This window comes from Heloderma suspectum, chromosome 7 (assembly GCF_057233095.1).
Source record: "Heloderma suspectum isolate Gila_16-S chromosome 7, 16-S_ref, whole genome shotgun sequence".
Lineage (NCBI taxonomy): Eukaryota > Metazoa > Chordata > Lepidosauria > Squamata > Helodermatidae > Heloderma > Heloderma suspectum.
In genome coordinates, this window is record NC_139464.1 from 42,445,130 (window position 1) to 42,456,708 (window position 11,579).

The window sequence follows — 11,579 nt, forward strand, 5'->3', positions numbered from 1 at the left end:
CACCTCTGGGAGTCCTGTCCCAGATGGGGAGATCAGCTGACAGGATCATGTGACCCCTCTACAAACTCGTTATGCCACCATAGACCAACAGGAAGAGCTTTTAGAGCCCTAACAGATGCGGGCATGGAAATGGCCCTGCAAGGGCCATTTCTAACCCCTCCCTGGATTGGCCCTGCAGAGACAACTTGGCCCTGTAAGGTCACACCCACCCCTCATACCAATAGGGAGAGTCCAGAAAAACACCCTTTCCCACCAATCAGAAGCAGGGGCAGTCAGATTCGATAGAGGCAGCCTTTTTCCTTGCTCAGACATGCTTTCTGCATAGAGAATATGGAGCTGCTAAGCAGCCCTCTGGGGCCTACAGCTATACCTCCACGGGCTGTGGAACCTAACCCCCCAAAATGGTATATCAATTCCAGTTCTGATTATGAGGCTTTTCCTCCAACTAAGCTTCCACACAAGGAACAGGATGAGATCTCCCAAATGTGGCAAAACATGTTGGAAGTCATTTCAGCAGAGAACCTTGTAGCACAGGTAAAGTTTTAATGTCTCCCTCTACCTGGTTAGGTTTTTGTGCTGTCTGGTTTGGGGAAAAAAGTTACTGGCAGCATCATGATTAATCATAGGATGCCTTCCATCTCTAGGAACTGGGTGTAAATAACGTAGATGCAGAAGATCCTGGAAAATCTGGTGAAACTGATGCAGAGACGCCATCCCTGGTGGCATTGTGGAAGATGGCTTCAACAGGAGACATCCAAATACAGGTGCGTGTGATTATTTCTGACATCCAGTATTAAAGACATGAAGTATGTGTGTGTTTTAAGGGGGAAAAAGTCAAAGTATTTTCTTAAATTCTTTTTAGGAGTCTGCTGAGCTGACAACGGACCAGCCAAATCATACCATCCTGAAAAGTATTCTAGGACTGCAAGGTGGTGAAACAAGCTACCCTTCACCAAGAAAATGCAGTAGAGTGATGCAATGCATTGTGAGAGCTGCAGCTTTTGGCATTCTGTAGCACTACTTAATGCAGTATCTACGTGATACCTGTATGGGATGTATAATCCAAGCTCCTGGACAATCCTCACATGAAAGTTTATCTTCACTCAAGAGTGTCATTTCTAGAAAGCTAAGAACTGTATGTGGGAAAATATGTTTTAAAAGTATACTGCATATTGTTAGTCTAATAGAACACAGTCTAAACTGTATTGTTACTAAAATTGGTCACTCGCACAAGGCCCCGAAACAGCTGAATAAAACCCTGAAAAAGTCTGACCATGCATGTTTAAATCATGTAATGAAAGTGATTAAAACAGTTCCTATAAATATTTCCTTACATCTGTAAAGCAAATCACTGAATACAAATATTTCATTTGAAAACTGGTGTATGTTTTCCTCTTTTGTAAAACATATTGCAAACATTCTGGGATTCTAGGATTTAATCCAGTTAGGCAGTCTTGGTTGAAATACAAACACAACTAGAAAAACTGGGGTGTTTAGCAGCTCCATGGTGTCTATGCAAAAAACATGTCTGGGAAAGGGAAAAGGGTGCCTCTAGAAAATCTGACTGCCCCTGCTTCTGATTGGTTTGCAGAAAAGGGTGTTTTTCTGGACTCTCCCTATTGGTCTGCGGGGTGGGCATGACCTTACAGGGCCACATTGTCTCTGCCAGGCCAATCCAGGGAGGGGTTGGAAATGGCCTCTGCAGGGCCGTATCCATTTCTGCCCATGTCAGGACACTAAAGCCTCTTCCTATTGGTCCATTGTGATGGGGCAAGTTCCCTGAGGACTCACATGACTCCTCTGGGCCAATACGGGGTGGGGTTGGAAATGGCCCCCACAGGGCCATTTCTATCCCCGCATCTGTTAGGGCTCTAAAAGCTCTTCCCATTAGTCCATGGTGGCATGACAAGTTCGTCGAGGGGTCACATGACCCTGTCAGCTGATCTCCCCATCTGGGACAGGACCTCTGGAGGTGGGACTTTCTGCTAGGGTGGGACTTCCAGAGATGGGACCTCTTCTAGTCTCCAAAGGGGCATGGCAGCTGTCAAGGGGCGTGGTTTAGAGTTGGATGTGAGGTACCCACACCTGCTAGTTTTCTGCAGGGGGGGTGAAATTGACTAGGCCAGAAAACATGTGAGCTCATTTTGTCACTGTCATGTTTCCATTGACTTAGATCAGCCTTCCCCAACCTGGCACCTTCCAGCTGCGTTGAACTGCCACTCCCATCATCCTGAGACAGCATGGCCAATGGCTGTGCTGGCTGGAGATGATGGGAGCTATAGTCCCAAAACATCTGGAAGCTACCAGGTTGGGGAAGGCTGACTTATGTGGAACATGGGGATAATAGCTGCAATTCAGAGGCTCCCCCTAACTCATAGCACACGGCTCTCCAATGCAGTGCCTGCGAGCACCTCTAATGGCACCCATGAATCTCTCCCTTCCCTGCCCTCTTAAAAAAAATTGTTTTAAAAACCTTGGAAAATGTTAGGGCAGTCTTCTTTCTCTCCCTTTCTAGCCTCTAGCCTTGTTCTTTCTCTCCCCTCTCCCCCTTTGCTGTGCTGTGTCCCCCTCCCTCCCAGCCTTGCTCTTTCTCTCCCCATCCCCTTACCTTGCTGTTTCCTCCTCCCTCCCAGCCTCTAGCCTCCCTATTTCTCTTCCTCCACTTCTTTAGCTCATTTTTGATCAGCCAGGCCCCCATGGCAGCCATTATGTGATTAGCCGCACCTTGCATGGGAGCCATTCCCAAATGTGGCCATGGGTCCAACAAGTTTGGGACCAATCATAACATGTGTACAGTTACAATGTTACATCAGAGTTGGCACCATGATAATGGAGAAGTGACTCTGTGCCTGAGTTTGGACAATCAGTGGGGGAAACAACACAGTGTCAGTTGTTTCCCCTGCCCCCGTGCTGCGTTGTTTCCCCCACTGATCATCTGAACAACCGCTGTTGCTGAACAAGGGCCGTTATGCCTTCTCAACACTACCACCATCCAGCAACATGCTGTGATTTCTCTTATCTTTGTACTACACCAGCCTTCCCAACCTGATGCCTTCCAGATGTGTTGGACTACTGCTACCATCATCCCCAGCCCTCATGGCCACTGCTGGCAGTGCATGATGGGAATGATAATCTGACACATTTGGAAGATGCCAGATTGGGGAAGGCTGAACTACATCACCAAGGTATTTAATTCTGGAATTTCAGCTTGAGGGCTAATATGATATTCTGAACCATTAATGTCGTTTCCATAAACACATAGTATCTAGCATGGTAGAGGAAGAGAACGCTATTTGTTCTGAAGCTCTTGGAAGACTTCAGCCTGTCTTGTGATGAAAAGACATAAAAGACAAACCACAAAAGCAGACGTTTGGCCTGCAGCCTGGTTTTTCCCTGCTGTACAGATTTAATTATAGAGAATGATGCAGCTTTTGCAGAGAAGGAACTTCTCCTCTACCCGCCCCCCTGCACCCGGAAAAGTCCTTTCCCTCTAGAATGAGTCACAATTGGCCTAATACACCAAACGCGGGCAGATTTCAAGATATGTAGAATGTACTGGAAGGGACTTTTTGCATCAAACCATTCTGTTGTTCCATTTGTTGCCCGCCTTACACCCACCCCAAGCTGCACCCACCCAAGGTTGGATTGGAGATCTATAAGCCTAACAAACTCAGGCCACCCCAGCCTGGCTAGCTGACCCAACCTCTCCTTTGGGCAATGTTGTGCCATGCATGAGTCATCCTCAGGTGCCATGGCAGTGGGTTGAATGCAGAAACAACTTAACAAAGGGGATCAACAGAGATCTTCAGTGGAGGCAGAAAAGCCTACCTGCATGTGGTTCCACTTTGTGTTGGGTGATTGTCTTGTAAAAATGTGTCGTTTAGTTACATATTGCTCAATTGTACCTACAGTCAGGGCCAGAAATATTGGAACAAGGATAACTGTTTTGGCAGTTGGCCTCTGTACACCACCACATTGAAGCTGAAAGGAAACACACCCAGATGGGAGCGAAGTCAGGACTGTCAGCTGTAATTCAAGGGGTTTGACAAAAGTGGGGCAGTAACCATTCAGGAAGGACAGCCAGTGGCATACACACACACCCATCGTTGGTGGCTCATAAGTAATGGAACAAATGGCTGACAAGCAGTTGCATGGCCAGGTGTGGCCTGTTTCCTGGGTACCCCATGACCAATCAAGCAGATAAAAGGCCTGGAGGTGGTTCTGAGTGGTACATTTGCATTTGGTAGCTGTTCACTGGAACTCCCAACATGAGGTCCAAAGAGGTGTCCATGTGAGTGAAGGAGGTCATCATTAGGCTGAGGAAACAAACTAAATCCATCAGAGAGATAGCAAAAACAGTGGGAGTGGCCAATACAACAGTTTGGAACATCCTGGAAAAGAAGGAATTAACTGGCAAGCTCAGCAACAGCAAAAGGCCTGGAAGACCACAGAAGACAACTAAAGTGGATGCCTGCAGAATTCTGCTCATGGTGAAGAGGAACCCTTTCACAATATCTAGCCAGGTCAAGAACGCTCTTGTGAAGGTAGGCATGTCATTGTCAACATCTACAGTCAAGAGATGGCTTTATTAATGTAAATACAGAGGGTTCACAACTATGTAACGCTCAAGAACCGAAAGGCCAGATTAGCCTTTGCCAGCAAACACCTAAAAAAGCCTGCCCAGTTCTGGAATAAGATTCTTTGGACTGATGAAACCAAGATTAACTTGTACCAGAATGATGGGAAGAGAAAAGTATGGAGAAGGAAAGGAACAGCTCATGATCTGAAGCATACCACATCGTCTGTCAAATATGGTGGAGGCAGTGTTATGGCATGGGCATGTATGGCTGCCAATGAACTGGGTCACTGGTGTTTATTGATGAGCTGACTGCTGATAAAAGCAGCAGGATGAATTCTGAAGTGTATAGGGCTATACTTTCTGCTCAGATTCAGCCGAATGCTGCCAAACTGATAGGACGCCGCTTCATATTGCAGATGGATAATGACCCAAAACATACAGCAAAAGCTACCCAAGAGTTTCTCAAGGCAAAGAGGTGGGATGTTCTTCAATGGCCAAGTCAGTCACCTGATCTCAGCCCAATAGAGCATCCTTTTCACTTCCTGAAGACAAGACTGAAGGCAGAAAGACCCACAAACAAGCAGCAGCTGAAGGCAGCTGCAGTAAAGGCCTGGCAAAGCATCTCATAGAATCATAGAATAGTAGGGTTGGAAGGGGCCTACAAGACCATCGAGTCCAACCCCCTGCTCAATGCAGGAATCCAAGTCAGAGCATCCCTGACAAATGGCTGTCCAGCCTCGTCTTGAAGGCCTCCAGTGTGGGAGAGCCCACCACCTCCCCAGGTAATTGGTTCCATTGTCATATTGCTCTTACAGTCAGGAAGTTTTTCCTGATGTTCAGCCAGAATCTGGCTTCCTGTAACTTGAGCCCATTATTCTGTGTCCTGCACTCTGGGATGATCAAGAAGAGATCCTGGCCTTCTTCTCTGTGACAACTTTTCAAGTACTTAAAGAGTGCTATCATATCTCCCCTCAGTGTTCTCTTCTCAAGGCTAAACATGCCCAGTTCTTTCAGGCTCTCTTCATAGGGCTTTGTTTCCAGTCCCCTGATCATCTTTGTTGCCCTCCTCTGAACCCTCTCCAGTTTGTCTGCATCCTTCTTAAAGTGTGGTGCCCAGAACTGGAGACAGTGCCCCAGATGAGGCCTAACCAGTGCTGAGTAGAGGGGAACTAGTACTTCCCAGGATTTGGAAGCGATGCTTCTATGAATGCAGCCCAAAATAGCATTTGCCTTTTTTGCAGCCACATCACATTGTTGGCTCATATTCAGCTTGTGATCGACAACAATTCCAAGATCCTTCTCGCTTGTAGTGTGGTTGAGCCACGTATCCCCCATCTTGTCACTGTGCATTTGGTTTCTTTTTCCTAGGTGCAGAACTTGGCATTTGTCCCTATTAAATGTCATTCTGTTGTTTTCTGCCCAGCGCTCCAGTCTATCCAGATCACTTTGAATTTTGTTTCTGTCTTCCAAAGTATTAGCTGTCCCTCCCAATTTTGTGTCATCTGCAAATTTGATCAGCATTCCCTGCACCTCCTCCTCCAAGTCATTAATAAAAATGTTGAAGAGCACTGGGCCCAGGACTGAGCCCTGCAGTACCCCACTCGTTACCTCTCCCCAGTTTGAGAAGGTCCCATTGATAAGCACTCTTTGAGTTCAATTCTGTAGCCAACTGTGGATCCAACTGTAGCCAACTGTGGATCTTGAGGGAGGAAACTCAGCATTTGGTCACGTCCATGGGTTCCAGACTTCAGGCAGTCATTGACTGCAAAGGATTTTCATCCAGGTATTAAAGGTGACCCTTAAGTTTGAAATGATGTTGGTTTGTTCCATTACTTATGAGCCACCAACAATGGGTGTGTGTGTATGCCACTGGCTGTCCTTCCTAAATGGTTAGTGCCCCACTTTTGTCAAACCCCTTGAATTACAGCTGGAAGTCCTGACTTCACTCCCATCTGGGTGTGTTTCCTTTCAACTTCAATGTGGTGGTGTACAGAGGCCAACTGCCAAAACAGTTATCCTTGTTCCAATATTTCTGCCCCTGACTGTATTTTAAGGGATACACAGTATATAGAATATATGTTGTTTCACTCTGCACACAGTGCACTCTCAGAGCTGTGAAAAAGTTACCATGCTTATTTTCTTACTGTGGTGCTGATCCAGAGATCCTTGCATGCCACATGCATGCTCCCATGTATGTGCAAAGATGACCTCATCTAATAGGTAGTCAGTGCCATCAAGCGTTGATCATCTATTGGAGAGGGTGGTGTGAAAACGGTGCTTGGGTTCAGTTACACACAATGTTCAGTGCTGTAAAATTTGGGAAGACCTTCCCTCTCTTCCGCAGGCATGTCCACCACAAGAATACCATGTGTATATACTCGCTGGACACTGTGACCCCAGCCCAAGTGAAGGTAAGCACACAGGTTTGTTCATTTGGCATTCTCAATAATAACCTTTTGTTCTTGTAATATGATAGCAGTGCCGTGGTTTTCTTCTTCCAGATATTTGAAGGGTATCTGATACAGGCTGCTGTTTCTACTGAATTGCAATTACCTGTCAACTCTACCTATATACAGCCGTATGATGTCTCCTGTCTGATGGAAATGAGATTTTACCCTTTTGCTAGTGTGCACTCAATACTGAAATACTCATTTTGAAATGTTCATGTTGGTGGGAGGCACCACCCTGGCTTACTTAACACCTGTTTAGCTGAGTCTTAGCCTGGTGACAAGGTTCATCATCCTATACGGAGGCTAATGCGTGGAACTTGGGTGTGGCGTGGTGGCTATTCCAGATAGAATAGAATAGTATAGAATAGTATAGTAGGGTTGGAAGGGGCCTACAAGGCCATCGAGTCCAACCCCCTGCTCAATGCAGGAATCCAAGTCAGAGCATCCCTGACAAATGGCTGTCCAGCCTCGTCTTGAAGGCCTCCAGTGTGGGAGAGCCCACCACCTCCCCAGGTAATTGGTTCCATTGCCGTATTGCTCTGACACTCAGGAAGTTTTTCCTGATGTTCAGTCGGAATCTGGCTTCCTGTAACTTGAGCCCATTATTCCGTGTCCTGCACTCTGGGATGATCAAGAAGAGATCCTGGCCTTCTTCTCTGTGACAACCTTTCAAGTACTTGAAGAGCGCTATCATATCTCCCCTCAGTCTTCTCTTCTCAAGGCTAAACATGCCCAGTTCTTTCAGTCTCTCTTCATAGGGCTTTGTTTCCAGTCCCCTGATCATCTTTGTTGCCCTCCTTTGAACCCTCTCCAGCTTGTCTGCATCCTTCTTAAAGTGTGGTGCCCAGAACTGGACACAGTACTCCAGATGAGGCCTAACCAGTGCTGAGTAGAGGGGAACTAGTACTTCCCGGGATTTGGAAGCGATGCTTCTATGAATGCAGCCCAAAATAGCATTTGCCTTTTTTGCAGCCACATCACATTGTTGGCTCATATTCAGCTTGTGATCGACGACAATTCCAAGATCCTTCTCGCTCGTAGTGTGGTTGAGCCACGTATCCCCCATCTTGTAACTGTGCATTTGGTTTCTTTTTCCTAGGTGCAGAACTTGGCATTTGTCCCTATTAAATGCCATTCTGTTGTTTTCTGCCCAGCACTCCAGTCTATCCAGATCACTTTGAATTTTGTTTCTGTCTTCCAAAGTATTAGCTATCCCTCCCAATTTTGTGTCATCTGCAAATTTGATCAGCATTCCCTGCACCTCCTCCTCCAAGTCATTAATAAAAATATTGAAGAGCACTGGGCCCAGGACTGAGCCCTGCGGTACCCCACTCGTTACCTCTCCCCAGCTTGAGAAGGTCCCATTGATAAGCACTCTTTGAGTCCGATTCTGTAGCCAACTGTGGATCCACTGGATCGTTGTTTCATCTAGCCCACTTCGAGCTAGTTTGCTCATCAGGATATCATGGGGCACTTTGTCGAAAGCTTTGCTGAAGTCGAGGTATATGATGTCTATAGCATTCCCACGGTCTACAAGGGAGGTGACTTGATCAAAAAATGAGATCAGATTTGTCTGGCAGGACTTGTTTTTGACAAATCCATGTTGGCTTCGAGTAATCACTGCATTTTTGTCAAGGTGGTTCCAGATGGATTGCTTTATGATCTGCTCCAGAATTTTCCCAGGGATTGATGTCAGACTGACTGGTCTGTAGTTCCCAGGTTCCTCCTTTTTACCCTTTTTGAAGATAGGGACAACGTTAGCCCTCCTCCAGTCATCTGGCACTTCCCCGGTCCTCCATGATTTCTCAAAGAGAATAGACAGCGGTTCTGAGAGCTCTTCTGCCAGTTCCTTTATGACTCTAGGATGCAGTTCATCTGGCCCTGGAGATTTGAACTCATTCAAAGTAATGAGGTGTTCCTTGACCATATGCCTGTCGATCTCAAGCTGCAATCCTGCCCCTTCAGCCTGTACTTCGCCTTTGCCAGGGGGGTCATAGACCCTCTTTTGGGAGAAGACTGAGCCAAAGTAGGAATTGAGCACCTCTGCCTTTTCTTTGTCCTCTGTTATCATTTTGCCATCCTTATTTAATAGCTGAACAACCATTTCTTTCCTCTGCCTTTTACTATGCACGTAGCTGAAGAAAGCCTTTTTGTTGTTTTTAGCATCCCTCGCTAACCTCACCTCGTTCTCCGCTTTAGCCTTCCTGACGCCATCCCTGCAATTCTGTGCTACCTGCCTGTACTCTTCCTTTGTTACTTGGCCTTCTTTCCACTTCCTATATGTGTCCTTTTTTGTTTTCAGGTCATCCCTAAGCTTTTTGTGAAGCCACATTGGCTTCTTCTGTTGTCTTCCACCTTTTCTTCTTGTTGGAATTGTTTGTGATTGTGCCTTGAGAATTTCCTTTTTTAAAAGTTCCCACCCATCTTGGACTCCTTTTCTCGCTAGCATTGCTTGCCATGGGACCTTACTGATCATTGTTCTGAGTTTATTAAAATCAGCTTTCCTAAAATCCAGGGTACGCGTTTGAGTACACTCGGCTTTTGCTTCCCTTAGAACCAAGAACTCAAGTACAACATGGTCGCTTTCCCCCAGAGTTCCTGTAACTGCTACTTTATCCACTAAGTCATCTCTGTTGGTTAGGATCAAGTCAAGGATAGCCGATCCTCTAGTTCCTTCCTCTACTTTCTGTAGGAGGAAGTGATCCGCCACACAAGTCAGGAATTTCCTGGAGGGGCCATGTTTTGCAGAATTTGTCTCCCAACAAATATCGGGGAAATTGAAGTCCCCCATTACTACTACATCATGCTTCCTTAAAACATTGGCTATTTGCTTTTCAAAAGTTTCATCCTTGGCTTCTCCTTGATTGGGTGGCCGGTAGTAGACTCCGACCACCAGGTTCCTTTTATTCTTTGCTCCATTTATTTCAACCCAGATGCTCTCGATGGGGCTACCAAGCTCCTCCTCCTGTATTTCTGTGCAGAGATATGTATTTTTCACATACAGTGCAACCCCGCCTCCCTTTCTGTTCCTCCTGTTCTTTTTGAACAAGTTATATCCTTCAACTGCTGTATTCCAGTCATGAGAGTCATCCCACCAAGTCTCAGTTATACCTATCAAGTCATAATTTCCCTCCTGTATTAAGAGTTCAAGTTCGTTCTGTTTGTTTCCCATACTCTGGGCATTAGTATATAGACATCGAAGACCATGTGCTTCATAGTCTGGCTTTCTTCCTACATGTGTCTGAAGACTATTATTGGGCGCTATCAGCGCTGTTCTCTCCATTGCAGTGCATGCGCCTACGTCCATTGTTACCCCCAACATTACATCTCCCTTCCCCGTACGATTCAGTTTAAAGCCCTCCTGATGAAGTTCTTCATGCTGTGGCCAAACACATTCTTCCCAGCCTTTGTGAGGTGCAACCCATCCCTAGCCAACAGCCCATCTTCCAGGAAGTATAGCCCGTGGTCCCAGAATCCAAATCTCTCTCGTCGGCACCACCTTCGTAGCCAGTCATTCACCCGGAGTATTTTTCGTTCCCTTTCTATCCCTCTTCTAACTACTGGAAGGATGGATGAGAAAACTATCTGGGCCCCAAAGTTCTTGAGTTTCCTTCCCAAAGCTTCAAAGTCTGACGTGATCTCTTCGTAGCTCCGCTTGGCGGTATCATTTGTTCCCACATGGATGAGAAGAAAGGGATACCTGTCAGTGGGCTTTATGAGTGGATAAAGATGAATGGATGCATTCATCATTCACTGCAGATGAATGGATCTGCAGGACATGGGTGTGACCCTCTAACATGTGGCATGAGAGTGCGCATCCAGTGGTGGCTTATGGAGTAAGGGCAGAAGAGGCCATGCAACCTGACATGAAGTATGGCAGGAGCACCCTAATTTCTGCTTCTTGCCTTTCCTTCTCTAAATGTAGAGAATGGAGAATAGGTAGCTGTGGAAAGAGCCAGTGTGGTGTAGTGGTTAGAGTGTTGGACTGGGGAGACTTGGATTCTAGTCCCCACCTGTCCATGAAGCTCCCTGGGTGACTTTGGGCCAGTCCCAGACTCTCAGCCTAACCTACCTCACAGGGTTGTTGTGAGGATGAAATGGAGAGGAGGGGGACCATGTAAACCATCTTGGGTTCCTTGCAAGAGGAAACAAGGCGGGATATAAATGTAACAAGCGAACACATGTATGTGCACAAACATCACTGACAAGGTGCCTGCACATAGTTCCTCACCTCTAGTCCTTTCTGCCGCTGTTTGTTATTTGTTGCATGTTACATCTATAGCCCACCGTTTTTCCTCTAGGAACCCAAGGCGGCTTACATGATCCTCCCCGTCTCCATTTTATCCTCATGACAACCCTGTGAGGTGGGCTAGGCTGAGAGTCAGTGACTGGCCCAACATCACCAGTGAGCGTCATGGCTGAGTGGGGACTAGAACCCAGATCTCCCCAGTCTCAGTCCAAAACACTAACCACTACACCACACTGGCTCTCTGTTGTAGACTTCAGAGAGCTAGAAGTGTTTCCAGTTTACCACCAGGCCCTACTACAGT

At 46.5% G+C, this 11,579-nt stretch overlaps 1 long non-coding RNA gene across 1 annotated transcript; it reads left to right on the plus strand.

Annotated features, from left to right (window-relative positions):
- The first annotated feature begins 258 nt into the window (after positions 1–258).
- LOC146339606 (uncharacterized) lies at positions 259–1,373 on the plus strand. Its single transcript, XR_014784287.1, has 3 exons — positions 259–534; positions 645–764; positions 863–1,373. It is a non-coding gene; the product is annotated as an uncharacterized LOC146339606 (long non-coding RNA).
- Positions 1,374–11,579: the final 10,206 nt, after the last annotated feature.